Here is a 16,397-nt window from a genome sequence, read left to right on the forward strand (position 1 = left end):
TTATCGACAAGAGGAGGACGCGGTAGACTAATCTCAGTTTTAATCCGCTTACACGTAATGATCGAAAATAAGTTGATATGTGTCCGAGTGTTTCGTTCAATATGTCTTATAAATAATACTTTTTAATGTTTGACATTTTAAGTGATCGGTAGTGTAGTTTATAAGTCTTAAAGAAAGATGCTAGTAAACTGTTGTATAACGCACTTGGTGAGCGTAAGAGTAGCGAGAATGCAGGATCAATACACTGTTAATTTTTTTGTTATTTTTATTTCTTTCTTAACTATTTAATATATAGATATATATTATTTAATAGAAATAAACATTTGGCACTGACCAAGTGCACTATATGGCGTTGCTTGCTAGTGTGCGTCTTCTTCTTTAAAATTTATAATAACCGATCGCTTGAAATTTTAAACAGTAAAAAGTACTATTTATAGGGCACATTAAATGAAATACTTGAACACGGATCAATTTATTTTCAATATACAGGGTGGGACACATGGTGCACTTGCACATCTCGAAAATTTGTAAATTATAAGTTGTACGAAAAATTATTATGCACAAAAGTTGCGTGACCTCGGGGGGGTTATTATATAATGTATACATATTTTTATAAGTGGAGGCGGTTAAAAAATTTCAAGGTCAACTTCGTTTTTTTAATTGGAATATTATATTTTTTGTGCTACTGTTAGGGGGTCTATACACGTACGAGTTTGGCTCGCAAGTCCGGTTCGGCGAGCTTGATTCGCGACCCGGACTCGAACGTTTTTTTTACCACACACGAAAGGAAAATGTGCGAATTTGACTCATCTGACGCCGAGCCCGGCTCGTGACATCCCATAAGGTGAAAAATAAACGAAATCAGCCATCTCGATGGATATTTCACAGACTTTGTCAATCTCTTCAAGAAACTGGTAATGTTATCAAGCGTAATCGTATAAAAGCTGCTACCAGTGAAGAAAATACTGTTGCTGTCTTACAATTAGCAAACGTAATGTACACTCCGCATGTTGGCATACGAGAGATTGCAGTCAGGAATTAGTCAACGAAGTATACTCCGAATTCTTCACGCTCACAAATTTTATCCGTATCATCTATCACTTCACCAAGAGCTACATGGAACAGACTTTGAAAACCGTGTTCGATTTTGCTAGTGGTTTTTGCATCAAATGCAAAATAATGATCGTTTTTTAACGTTTTATTTACGGATGAAGCTACGTTTACCGATTACGGACAAGTTAATTTAAGAAACATGCACTATTGGGTATTAAAGAACTCACCACCCTCACTGGATGAGAGAAATTGATCACTAACGACGACGGAGCATTAACGTGTGGTGTGGCCATACTCGGCAATCAAATAATTTAACCATACTTTATTGATGAACAATTAACGAGACAAAAATACGCAATTTTTTTAACGGAGATCTTATACCAATTTTATTGGAGGATGTACCACTAAATATTTGTTTAAAAATGTGGTACATGCATGATGGTTGCCCTGCACATTACGCACGAGAGTCAAGAGAAGCGTTGCATAGACAATTTCCAAATCGATAGATAGGTCGTGATGGAGAATTTTTATGACCACTTCGTTCACCAGATCTAACGCCATTAGATTATTTTTTGTGAGGTACATTGAAAGATACAGTGTATCGTGAGCCACCCACAACGGTAGAGAATATGAAAGATCGAATTCTCAAAACGTACGTGCAATAGACTTAATTCAAAAACAATTAATTCAGAGTGCTGTTTCGTCATTGACTAACAGATTATCATTGATTAACAGTCATTGTATTAAAAATGTTAACGCGGGCACCAATTCGAACACCTAATTTTTAATATTTCGTTTAATTCATGCTGCAATATATTATTAAGTTAAATATACAAAAAACTCACTAACTTTATTAAAATATTAAAACAGAAGCTATTTGTCGTATGTTTTCTCTATATTTAAGATACGTGACACCCAATCTAGAAACATGTGACAACCAACCCTGGGTATGGGGTAAGTTGTCACATTTGCACGATTTTGCTTAGAATTAGATAACTTTTTTGTGTATAAATATAATATATGTAAGTCTAATATTTTTTTCTTATACTAAAGGATGTAGCTACATTATAAAGTGATAGATAATTGCTCGCCCAGATGGTAACTCATGGGCGACGCACGCATCGATCGATCGCTCTAGGACTCATACTGACAGACAATCGATAGACAATTGATTGATCGCTGTACCATTGTACATATCTTTGTGAGGCGCACGCGCTCTCTATATTCTCTTTGCCACGTGCCGCGAGCACTCCTGTATTACTTTCATTCTCACTGTGTCTTTTGTAAAGAGAGCCGTCGCCGACTGTATAGCAATAAATCTTTTCTTTTCTTTATACGCAAAACCGGCCTTACTTTTTCAATGGTTATGGGCCCAGGGCGTTCAGAAGCGTAGAGGAAAAGATCGAGACCCTTGGAAAGCTAGGGGCTAGAAGATTATTGCAGACGAGAAGAAAATTCTGGAAGAAGGATCTAGAATGGCGAGTATCACAGAGAGTAAGCGCGAAGCCTTGATTGAGAAGCTGTCCGACAGAAATTATCGGACATGGAAAATCGAGATGAAATGGTTCTTAAGAGGTAAAGGACTACTAGATTATGCACTCGGAAAGGTAGAGCTAGACGATCAGGCTACTCCAGCAGATAGAAAGGCACATTGAGCCAACGAGGATAAGGCGATGGCGGCCATAGGTTTGAACCTCGAAATAGACCAGCAGATACACATAGAAGATTGCCGGAGCGCATTCGAGGGGCATGGCAAACGCTCGAACAGATCCATGAACCTAAATCAAGAGTGAGAATCATGCAGCTGAAAAAGGCGTTCTATCACTTACAAATGAAAAGTGAGGAGCACATGTCTTCATATGTCGCGAGAGCGAAAATCGCAGCCACTAATCTCAGAGATGCGGGAGCTGAGGTAAAAGACGAAGATCTAGCATACGCATTATTAGCTGGACTCCCAGACAGCTATGAAAATCTGAACATGGCGCTAGCAAGCTTACCAGATGACAAATTTACGTCGGTGAAAGTTAAAAGAGTTCTGTTAGCGGAATACGATAGACGACAATCCAGACTTGACGATAAAACAGAATTGCCAAAGGAAGCGTTAGCCACGAACAAGAAAGCTGAAGAAAAAAGGGCCAGAAATGCAGGTAACGAGAAACTCAAATCGTTTACTTGTTTCAATTGCAGGAAAGTTGGTCACTTTGCAAGAGATTGTCGATCGAGGAAGGATGGAAACTACAAAAAACCCGGCACGAAACAGAAGAAAGACTATGATGCGTTCCTCATGTCCTTAAATGTCGACATCGAAGATGTATGGATCTTAGACAGCGGATGCACACACCACGTGTGTAAGCGACGAGATTGGTTCACAAACTTTCGAGAAATGGATTCCGAGGTAATTAATACGGCAGCAGACCCGAGCAAACAAAGCGGAGCAACACTACGAGCCAAAGGTATGGGTGATATTTTTCTAAAAACGTCCGTCGCCAATGTAGAGAAAGGTATAGTTCTACGAGACGTTTATTACGTTCCAAATGTTAGAAAGAATTTGATGTCCGTATCGCAAATAGAAAGAAAAGGGAAAGAGCTATTAATAAGGGACGGAAAAGTAAAAATTAGAAATATCGATACTAAGCAAGTCGTATGTGAAGCGTATAGGCAGAGTGACTTATATATACTAAAAGTCGAGATAGATCGAAATGTGCCGAAAGATATATTAAAGGAAGCTAATGCCGTAAAAATTGACGTTAACAATTTGTGGCACCGAAGATTTTGCCATGTTAATAATAATACATTAAAAAAATTAACGGATTGCGTTGCTGGATTAGATGATGCGAAGATGGATAAATATACGTGTGAGGAATGCTGTATTGGAAAGGCTACAAAGGTCGCGTGCAAGAAATTGAAATCAAGACAATCAAGAGACGTATGCGAACTAATCCATTCGGATTTATGTGGCCCTATGCCCGTAAAATCGATAGGTGGAAGTAGATACTTCGTAACTTTCACGGACGATTTTTCACGAAATGTTACAGTAATGTGTATAAAATCCAAGGAGGAGGTTAAAACTTGCATACAAAACTACATCGCTAGAGTAGAGCGCGAGAGAGATAGAAAGATAAAAAGATTTCAAACAGATAATGGCCTAGAATATTGTAACAGAGAATTGTCGACATTTTTTAAATCCGTAGGCATCAAGCATGAAAGGTCAAATGTCGAGACGCCACAAATGAATGGAGTCGCTGAAAGGATCAACAGGACCCTGTTAGACTTGACAAGATCAATGCTTAAATCGGCGTGCTTGCCACAAAGGTTCTGGGCTGAAGCGGTGACCACTGCAGCTTATATCAAGAATAGAGTATGCCATTCGACAATAAATGATCAAATCCCGTTCACAGTGTGGACCGAGAGAGTACCGAGCGTACGTCACCTAAAGGTTTACGGTTGCCTAGCCTACGCGCGACTACCCGATCAGGGACGAAAGAAGCTCGACGACAGAGCGGTCGAATGCATATTCGTTGGTTACGCTACCCAGACGAGGGGATACCGATTGTGGTGCCTGCAGAAACGGGATGTTATTGTGACAAAGCACGTTAAATTCGCTAAAGACAAAACGGGATACGAGTGGATTCACAAAACGACATCGCAAGCATTCAAATACAACGAAGTCTGGTCCGAAAATGATCATGATTCGACTACGGAAGAGGTAGAGCCCGCGCGGGAATTAAAATCCTCAGGTGGCCGAAAGAAAAGTCCGGCGGAACTATCCGAAAAATCCGAAGAAGAAACGTGGAGCGTCCCCGAGGAACAAGAGATAGTGGGGGTGCGAGATTCAGAGAAAACTCCGAGAGGTAGACCTAAGAAGAAAATTCGCAATCCGTATGGGAGAAAAGGGAAGCCTAAGAATAAAGAAATTTAACGCATACTTGATGACGAATACTCAACTGATCCGAGTGATGTAGAAGCAAACCTAATAGAGATAAACAAGCCGCAGAATATCAATGAAGCATTAACCTCTCCACAAGCCAAACATTGGAAACGCGCCATTAAAGAAGAATTGAGCAGTTTGATGCAGAGAAGAACATGGGAGACTACTCAATTGCCAGAAGGAAAGAGATGCGTCGGCAGCAGGTGGGTTTTCAAGTTGAAGACAGACGCTGACGGAAAAATCACGAGATATAAAGCTAGACTAGTAGCGCGAGGCTTCGCCCAAGAAAAGGGAATCGATTACAATGAGACATATTCACCCGTGGCAAACATCTCAGTAATCAGGCTATTACTAGCATTATCAGTCGAACATCAGTGGCACACGACGTCAAGAACGCATACTTGTACGGAAAACTACGAGAGGAAATTTATATGAGGTTGCCGTCCCTTTGCAACGTTGAGGAAGGAGAAGTAGTCAAGCTATTGCGTCCGATTTATGGGCTGAAGCAATCGGGAAGGAATTGGAACGAGGAGCTAGACGAATTTTTCACTAAGATGGGATTTGAGAGACTGAAATCATCAAATTGCACTTACCGAAAGGGATGGCAGTAAATGTCTAGATTAAGGGCGACCTCACCGATTTCAATGACCTTGATATATGTTGTCAAGGTCATGACCCCGAGTGACCTTCAGAAGGTTTTAGCCGTCGCTCGTTATTCGTTAAAAAGTTATTAACAAAAAAAAGTTTGGAAAATATAGCAGCTATTTTGAGTATTGGAAGGCATAAATGACTAATAAATTTAAAGCAGATAATACTTTATTTCGCGAGAAAGTCGCTGCTTTACCAAAACACAACATTTAAAGCAGTAAATTGTTGATAAATTGAAGTCTTTTTGTTAAAGCAGAGAATACTTTATTTCACGAGAAAGTCGCTGCTTTACCAAAACACAACATTTAAAGCAGTAAATTGTTGATAAATTGAAGTCTTTTTGTTAAAGCAGAGAATACTTTATTTCGCGAGAAAATCGCTGCTTTACCAAAACACAACATTTAAAGCAGTAAATTGTTGATAAATTGTATATTGAATATATGTGAGTATTGGAAGGCATAAATGACTAATATATATGTCGAAATAGTTCACGCATATACTTTCCACGCGAGACAAGTTGTCACATGGGTTCATGGCGCGCTTTATAAGCTCGTTTATTGTATATCGCCACAAATATTCACACAGATGATCGACTAACTTTAACTTCTTTAATACCACCTCTACTTAAACGAGCTTGTAAAGCGCGTCACGAACCCATGTGGCACCTCGTTTCGCGTGGAAAGTGTATGCGTGAACTATTTCGACATATATATTAGTCATTTATGCCTTCCAATACTCAAAATAGCTGCTATATTTTCCAAACCTTTTTTGTTAATAACTTTTTAAAGAATAACGAGCGACGGCTAAAACCTTCTGAAAATCACTCGGGGTCATGACCTTGACAACATATATCAAGGTCATTGAAATTGGTGAGGTCGCCCTTAATCCAGACATTTACCGGGATGGCTAATAGTCGTTGTATACGTAGACGATATCTTCATATTTGCAAAGAAATTCGATAAAATTATAGAAGCGGTTGAAACTATCGCCAAGAGATATGAAATAAAGGACCTTGGAGAAATACATTATGCAGTAGGAGTAAAGCTGGATCGGGAGAAAACTAATACCGTGAAATTAACTCAAAGAGCCTACATCGAATCAATATTAGAAAAGTACAACATGCAAGAGTGCAAAGGAGCATCAACACCATTGGACCCAGGGATGAAGATAAGCAAAAGAGATTGCCCAGAGACACATGAAGAAAGGGAGAAAATGTCGCATATACCATACAGAGAATTAATAGGATCATTGATGTATCTGGCGCAGTGTACGAGACCGGATATTGCCTTCGCAACTTCGAAACTATCGCAGTATAATTCTAATCCTGGAAATGTTCACTGGCATCAAGCAAAGCACGTTTTACGATATTTGAGCAAAACCAGGGATCTTGGAATAGTATACGAAGCTGGAGGTGAACGGAAGATCCGAGTATATTGCGACGCGGACTGGGCTGGAGACGTAGACGATAGACATTCCTATTCTGGAGTCGTGGTGATGATAGGAGGAAGCCTCATTCATTGGCGGTCGACGAAACAAAATTGCCTGTCATCCTCCACAATGGAGGCAGAATACGTAGCGCTGTCGAGTGGGGTCAAGGAAATAATATGGTTAAACATGTTTTTGTCTGAACTTAAACTTTGTAATTATTTCACAAGTTTCCAAATATTCTGTGACAATAGAGCAGCGATAGATTTCTCCAAAAGCAGGGTGGAGAAAAACCGAACAAAGCACATTGACATCTCCTACCACATGGTGAGAGAAAAGGTCGAGGATGGACTGTTGGAATTACTATATGTGCCATCCAGCGAGAATCCGGCGGATGTGATGACCAAGGGATTAAAACGGGTCGCTCATAATCACTGCATGAGAAGGATGGGTCTGGACTTCGCAAAGTGGGGGATTGATAGATAATTGCTCGCCCAGATGGTAACTCATGGGCGGCGCACGCATCGATCGATCGCTCTAGGACTCATACTGACAGACAATCGATAGACAATCGATTGATCGCTGTACCATTGTACCTTTGTGAGGCGCAAGCACTCTCTATATTCTCTTTGCCACGTGCCGCGAGCACTCCTGTATTACTTTCATTCTCACTGTGTCTTTTGTAAAGAGAGCCGTCGCCGACTGTATAGCAATAAATCTTTTCTTTTCTTTATACGCAAAACCGGCCTTGGATTTTCATAAAGTAGTAGGGTAGAGCGGGGTCAAAAGTAACAATTTGACTTTAGAACTTGATTGTGGAAGAACTATTACAGAAAAAGACAAATTCTTGATACCCTAAGTTAATGTGATCATTTCACTATATGGAAATCCTCCTATTTAAATCTTGTGATAAACCAAATAAGAATTATTAATCAAAAACATAAACGAGGGAAAATGTTACAATCGCCCCCGACTCCGGGTCGGTTGCAACACTATAGGAAATCGATAGTAACAGTTTTAAATAATCAAAATAAAAAATGTTTATTCAATAAAAAATAATAATTTTTCTTATATTAACAAAAACAAACTAAATGAATATTCATATTCTCAACAAAAGAAGTAAAATAAAATCTTATTCTATTAAAACATAACTTCTTTATATCAATTATAGAAAACATTAACTTTGTTCATTTAATTATAAACATTTTTTGTTCTTATATTTTTAAATGATAGGAACACAATGTCTTTAAGGACTACCCTTATGAAAAAGTAGTACTGGTTTTAATACTGGAAAAAGTATTGGTAAAAGTACTGGAGACATAAGTACTCAAAGTACTACTAAATTCGACCATACTGACTTCGTCAGTACTCCTTCCTAGTACTCATCCAATACTCATTCAGTGTGTACTCCCTCCAGTACTCCCTCCAGTACTTTCTCCAGTATTCCCCCCAGTACTCCCCCCAGTACTCCCTCCAGTACTCCCTCCAGTACTTCCACCAGTACTCCCTCCAGTACTCTTTTAGTACTTATCGAATAATCGTGGGATACTAACGTGTGGTACAGGCGCAGGGGAGAGTGGGCACCCTTGAACCACGTTTTTTCAAATCACATTAAAAATAATTTTTAATAACTTCATTATAATATAAATGACACTATTCGATGTTTAATATAATAAACTTTGTTTGTAAATGATTTAAGAAGTAAATTTTCAGAAATATTTTGCAAAAATAATGATTTTTCGAAATGCTGCGTTAGTCACAGTGGACCCCACGCGTGGGGTCGATTGAGCCATAGCGTAGGGTACACTGTGACATGTAATGTGAAAGGTAGGGTACCCTGTGACACGTAGAAGAGATCTGTTTAAATCTTGTTTATTACAAATCTTTGGTCAATTGAAAAACCAAGACTGTGCTAGAGAACCAATTTATCAATCGTGTCATATTTGTTTCATCAGATGACCTAAGAAATTGAAAACTGAAAACAAAGTCCTATAACCTCACTTTTTGTCGTAACCTAGCAGAGATCAACGAATATTGCCTCACAGCTACTCGATTACATGTGATCTGTAACTAAAGGGTGAAAAAAAGAGAAAATGAAAGTGTGGATATGATTATGGATGGAAATTATTTCATTTTATAGGAAAATTTAGGCATTAACATTTACTATTCCGCGATCGAAACACACTACGGAAATTCGCGCTGTCACGTAGGTAGGTTAGATAGTTCTGTAAGCGTGGCACAGAGGACCCCATCAACCTGCGTCACATTGGACCCCACTGAACATCGATATTATTTATCGTAAATATTTCAGATACAGAACAATTAAACGTTTTTGTGCGCACGTTGGTATTGAACCTAGAATCCCTAGAAATCCATACATATCAAAAAGTTATGACAAGTAAAAATTTATTTTGCAAGGCTCCAATTACATATCTGCCTTTAACTAAAGTATATATGCTTATTTCGGCATAATTTTTTGATGGAAGTTATATGTTTTGAAAACGAAAGTTTTCATACCCACCGTCACTATTTTACAGAACGTTAATACAGAAAACACGCACTGTCACATTAGACCCCGTGGCTCAAGGGAGCCCACTCTCCCCTACTTACGCAGTACTATCCAAGTAGAACAAAAAGTCAAGATGATATCAAAATAACGTCATATTGATAGTTTAGTGTGTTAATTTAGTATTTTATTAATTTAGTATTTCCAAGATACGTTACGAAGAAATAGTACTAGCAATCAGTACTCAGTAGTGAGTGATCAGTACTCGTAGTATTGACAGTATTAGTATGTTAATACTCATGAATATTGCAGAATGGTCAGTACTGTGCCTATTAGTTTCTTACAGTACTGGTGACATGATAGTACTCCAAATATTAATCTAATAAAGTACTGACCACTTAAATACCCTTACGAAAAAGTAGTACTAGCAATTAGTACTCAGTACTGAGTGATCAGTACTCGTAGTATTGAGAGTATTAGTATGTTAATACTCATGAATACTGCAGAATGGTCAGTACTGTGTCTGTCAGTGCTTACAGTACTGGCAGTACTACAAGCAATAATACTCATTAGTACTTCAAAGTATTGAAGTGGTCAGTACTTTATCAGATTAATATTCGGATTACTATCATGATAGTACTGCCAGTACTGTAAGAACTAATAGGCACAGTACTGATCATTCTGCAATATTCTTGAGTATTAACATACTAATACCCAATCAGCAGACAATGTTTTTTAAATGTGTTTTTAATATTTATTTTTTATTAATTATACACTTGTACAATTCATTGTAAAAATAATATTTATTTAATGTTTATTAAATATTTATTTCACATTGATTACACAGGCACACAAAATAAAAAAAGTGGTCTGTTCTTTTGACCAGACCCACCTATCTTTATGTATTTTGAGTGATGCGAAATTGAAAAAGGGTATCTTTGATGGTCCTCAAATTCGAACTCTTTTTCGAGACGAAAATTTCATTATACAGATGAATGACACTGAAAAAGCAGCGTGGCAAAGTTTCAGGAATGTATCTCAGAACTTTTTAGGAAATGAGAGGAGTGAGGATTACCAGATTTTGGTTGAAGAGTTGTTGAAAAATTTTAAAAAGTTAGGTTGCTTGATGAATCTCAAATTGCACTTCCTACATTCTCATCTTAACTACTTTCCTGAAAACCTTGGAGACTACAGTGAAGAACAAGGAGAACGATTCCATCAAGATATACGTGAAATGGAATTTCGATACCAAGGAAGATGGGATATCAACATGATGGCAGATTACTGTTGGACACTAAAGAGAGAAACGAATCAGAATGGGAAGAAGAGAAAGAGAAACCCACTGCATAGGTCATTCGAAGAGAAAAGAGTTCGCTACAGGAGAAAAACAGTATAAGAAGAACATCAAAGTAAACCTGATTCCGTACAATTTGTTTTGAAGTAATTCATATCCATGACATTTTTTTCTGGATTTTTTACTATTCACGATTTTCATTTTTTTTTTAATTTGTGATTTTGCCAAATTTTTTTAGTAATGGAGCTCAACAAACTTCAGATTCGGAATCAGCGCATTAAAATACAAAAGAAACACACTTGATCCAGGTCAGAATAAATTTTTCCGAATTTTCTCGCACTTGTTAACGTGATTTTTCGCAATTTTTAGCTATTTTTTGCGATTTACTCGAAATTTTGAGGGTGTTTTGGCTAAACGGACTTCAGATTCGGATTCAGCGCGTCAAAATACAAAAGAAACACACTTGATCCAGGTCAGAAAAAATTTTTCCGAATTTTCTCGCACTTGTTAACGTGATTTTTCGCAATTTTTAGCTATTTTTTGCGATTTACTCGAAATTTTGAGGGTGTTTGGGCTAAACGGACTTCAGATTCGGATTCAGCGCGTCAAAATACATAAAGATAGGTGGGTCTGGTCAAAAGAACAGACCACTTTTTTTATTTTGTGTGCCTGTGTTATTTATTTGAAGTAATAATTTAGAAAAAATATTTATTAAACGTTTATTTAACGTTTATTTAATATTTGTTTTACATTAGTAAGTTATTTGCAATAATAAGTTAAAAAAACATTTATTTAACATTTATTCGACATTAATTTAATATTTATTTTATATTAATTATTCATTTGCAATAATGATTTTAAAAAACATTTATTTAATATTTATTCGACATTAATTTAATATTTATGTTACATTAATTATTTATTTGCAATAATGATTTTAAAAAACGTTTATTTAACATTTATTCGATATTAATTTAATATTTATTTTACATTACTTATTTATTTGCAATAATAATTTAAAAAAACATTTGTATAATATTTATTCGACATTAATTTAATATCAAGAGACACGGTAGTGTCTCGTGCCAAGTACACGCGGAGCGAGACCGACCGTGACTCTTTTACGCGACGCGACGGGTTGCGAGTACCCGAGATGTTGAGATCTCGATAACGAGTGAACGGATCAAGTTCTAAGTAGGCTTGATCGATAGTTTGGGGTCGAAAAGGGGGGGGGGGTATCTCTTATAATATTTTCCGCTACGAGCCCTACGAGCGGAGATATTGCGACGAAAAGTCCAAATGTGTGAAAATTTTATTTAAGATACTCCTCCTCCTCCTAACGCCGACGTCTTATGACATATATATAATCAGAAATGTCACTTTCACTTTTTCGACGCTGGCGGCGCAGGTATCGCCAGTTTCGATATCGCGCGCGTATTTCGATCGATCTAGTAGGTAAATTAAATTAGGTCGATAGACTTATCGGTCAGGAGGAAGATTTCTATTTAGGTAAATTAGGTATATATATAATACATATTGAGTCAATTGCTTCATGTTTATCTGTAGAGATTTCGTATTTTTACATCGTATTACCACCGCTGCCGGAAAAGAAGGTTCTCTACGCTTGGCAGAAAGTGCCGCTAGGGAATTTTTAAGTCGATTCTTATGAATCAAGCTTGAATTCGATGTCTAGGTATCCTAGGTTGCCGATGACGAGGTCCAGATAGTGTGCTTCATAGTTTTCGGTGTCCAGGTGTAATAATACGTTGAATTCAATGTCTACGTGTCCCAGGTTGCCGATGACGAGGTCCACATAGTGCGCCCCGTAGTATTCGGTGTTTACGCGTATTAATACTTTGAATTTGATGTCCACGTGTCCCAGGTTGCCGATTGCGGGATCCAGATAGTGCGTTTCATAGTTTTCGGTGTCCAGGTGTAATCGTACGTTAAATTCGATGTCTAGGTGTTCCAGGTTGCCGATGACGAGGTCCACATAGTGCGCTCCGTAGTTTTCGGTGTCTACGTGTATTAATACCTTGAATTCGATGTCCACGTGTCCCAGGTTGCCGATGACGAGGTCCACATAGTGCGCTCCGTAGTTTTCGGTGTCCAGGTGTAATCGTACGTTGAATTCGATGTCTAGGTGTCCCAGGTTGCTGATGACGAGGTCCAGATAGTGCGCTCCGTAGTTTTCGGTGTCTACGTGTATTAATACCTTGAATTCGATGTCCACGTGTCCCAGGTTGCCGATGACGAGGTCCACATAGTGCGCTCCGTAGTTTTCGGTGTCCAGGTGTAATCGTACGTTGAATTCGATGTCTAGGTGTCCCAGGTTGCTGATGACGAGGTCCAGATAGTGCGCTCCGTAGTTTTCGGTGTCTACGTGTATTAATACCTTGAAATTGATGTCTACGTGTCCCAGGTTGCCGATGACGAGGTTCACATAGTGCGCTTTGTAGTTTTTGGTGTCTAGGTTTATTAATAACTTTAAATCTGAATGTAGGACACGTAGATATCGAATTCGAGGTATTAATACACGTAGACACCGAAAACTACGGAGCGCACTATCTGGAACCCGTCATCGGCAACCTGGAACACGTGGACATCGAATTCAAGGTATTAATATACCTGGACACCGAAAACTATGGAGCGCACTATGTGGACCTCGTTATCGGCAACCTGGGACACCTAGACATCAAATTCAAGCTTGATTCATAAGAATCGACTTAAAAATTCCCTAGCGGCAGAATTAAAATTATGTCATGACATAATAAAAATCCGCTGAATTAAAATTATGTCTAGACATAATAAAAATTGGACGAATAATAGTAACCTTTCGAAAGTAGAGGTTTTAAGCTTGAAATTTAAATTTTATTCATTTTTAACAAAGTTACCGCTGCTCGAATTTTGCCTATTTTTAAAGATAAATTTAGTGTTCCTTCAATTTTTGTGAGAAATGTATAATTTACTTTTACTTAAATATTATTAATTTTTATGTATTTGTTGTTATTGCTAATTTTGTGAATAATTAAAAAATAAAAAATAAAAATGTTTTGCAGATCCTTGCTTAACACTACAAAATAGGTGATATCAGTACAAAATTACCTTTTTCAAAAAAGGTAAAAAAAAGTGCCAAGTACACGCAATGTATTTTGTAAATTCAATCAAAAAATATCTCACAAAATTGTTTCACAAAAATTGTCTCACAAAATTGTCTCACAAAAATTGTCTCACAAAAATTGTCTCACAAAATTATTAAATTACAAAATTGTTATTTTATTCAATCCAAGTGATATCTACCTCGAAAAAACCTAAATAACAAGTGGTATCTATTTAAAAAAAAAATACGTGAAATCTTTTAATACTGCGCCAATTACAAAGAGAGAATATATATGGGACAATCCACGTCACTTTTACCCCCCATCTGTCCAAAATTGGTATGGACGGATTTTAATGACTAAGGGCGGAAAATGTTCGTCTTGAAAAGAGCTTTCGAAAGGCGTGTGGCATATATGCGCAATTCAACATGGCGTCATAGTTATGGCTGCTTAAAGGGATAAATTCAAAATTTCAGATCCAACATGGGCAGATAAAACGGTGAAAAGTAACTAAATTCACGTGAAACTCAGTATTTGGGGGATTTTGGGGTCGCTGATTACGAATCTGAACGTAAAATTGTGAAATTCAAAATGGCGGATGCAAATATGAGAAACGGACGAAAATTCCAGTAAATGATCTGAAAACTCTTACTGGAGGGTTTTTTGGGTCGCTGATCACGAATTTGTAGCTAATTTGTTAAAAAACAACAGAAAAACCGTGTTAATTGAAATTCTACTCTTAGCGTTACCCAGAGATGACGGCGTGGACGTGGTAGAAATTCATCTCCTAGAGTAGAATTTTAATTAACACGGTTTTTCTGTTGTTTTTTAACAAATTAGCTACAAATTCGTGATCAGCGACCCAAAAAACCCTCCAGTAAGAGTTTTCAGATCATTTACTGGAATTTTCGTCCGTTTCTCATATTTGCATCCGCCATTTTGAATTTCACAATTTTACGTTCAGATTCGTAATCAGCGACCCCAAAATCCCCCAAATACTGAGTTTCACATGAATTTAGTTACTTTTCACCGTTTTATCTGCCCATGTTGGATCTGAAATTTTGAATTTATCCCTTTAAGCAGCCATAACTATGACGCCATATTGAATTGCGCATATATGCCACACGCCTTTCGAAAGCTCTTTTCAAGACGAACATTTTCCGCCCTTAGTCATTAAAATCCGTCCATACCAATTTTGGACAGATGGGGGGTAAAAGTGACGTGGATTGTCCCATATATATATATATACCTTAACAAAATTATTATTATATCACGAAATTGCGTTACCAAACTCAATCCAAGTGATATATACCTTAACAAAATTATATCACAAAATTGTTTTACCTAACTCAACCTAAGTGATATGTTATTTCAAAAAAATATATGAAATCTTTAAATTACGCCAACTACAAAGAGAATATATATATCGCTTTGAAAAATAATTGTAGTGCAACTACTCTTAAAAAATAAAACAAAATTGTGTTACCTAACTCAACCCAAGTGGTATGTATCTTTGTATTCCTGAGGATCTTTCTATCAACCCAAGTGGTAGTAGTTTTAATTCTCCTTGATAAAATTATAATATTACAAAGAATCATTTAATCATTTTAATCACAAAGAATTAAAGAGGTAACATTATAAAATAAAAATATTTAATTAAAATAAAATAAATAAATTTTTCTTGTAAAAAACTTGGCGCTGCTTTTTTAAAGTTTATCCAGACAAATTTGCATCGCGCATAAACATAAGCGTAAGAAATTGATTGGTTCATATATATGTGCAAAAGGAAATAGACCAATCCATCTCTTTATGCATATGCTTATGCACCTATGCAAGTTTGTCTAGATTAATCTTAAAAAAGCAGCGCCAAGTTTTTTACAAGAAAAATTTATTTATTTTATTTTAATTAAATATTTTTATTTTATAATGTTACCTCTTTAATTGTTTGTGATTAAAATGATTAAATGATTCTTTGTAATATTATAATTTTATCAAGGAGAATTAAAACTACTACCACTTGGGTTGATAGAAAGATCCTCAGGAATACAAAGATACATACCACTTGGGTTGAGTTAGGTAACACAATTTTGTTTTATTTTTTAAGAGTAGTTGCACTACAATTATTTTTCAAAGCAATATATATATTCTCTTTGTAGTTGGCGTAATTTAAAGATTTCATATATTTTTTTGAAATAACATATCACTTAGGTTGAGTTAGGTAAAACAATTTTGTGATATAATTTTGTTAAGGTATATATCACTTGGATTGAGTTTGGTAACGCAATTTCGTGATATAATAATAATTTTGTTAAGGTATATATATATATATATATTCTCTCTTTGTAATTGGCGCAGTATTAAAAGATTTCACGTATTTTTTTTTTAAATAGATACCACTTGTTATTTAGGTTTTTTCGAGGTAGATATCACTTGGATTGAATAAAA

General features: G+C 36.7%; 1 protein-coding gene across 5 annotated transcripts in view; it reads right to left on the reverse strand.

Moving 5' to 3' along the window:
• LOC139783698 (uncharacterized) overlaps positions 1-16,397 on the reverse strand; it is a 45,230-nt gene that overhangs the window by 18,096 nt on the left and 10,737 nt on the right. The gene's annotated exons all lie outside the window — the stretch shown is intronic.

This window comes from Temnothorax nylanderi, unplaced genomic scaffold, assembly GCF_030848795.1.
Source record: "Temnothorax nylanderi isolate EJ_2023f unplaced genomic scaffold, tnyl_v1.0 TNYL_tig0532_pilon, whole genome shotgun sequence".
NCBI classification, from domain to species: Eukaryota; Metazoa; Arthropoda; class Insecta; order Hymenoptera; family Formicidae; genus Temnothorax; species Temnothorax nylanderi.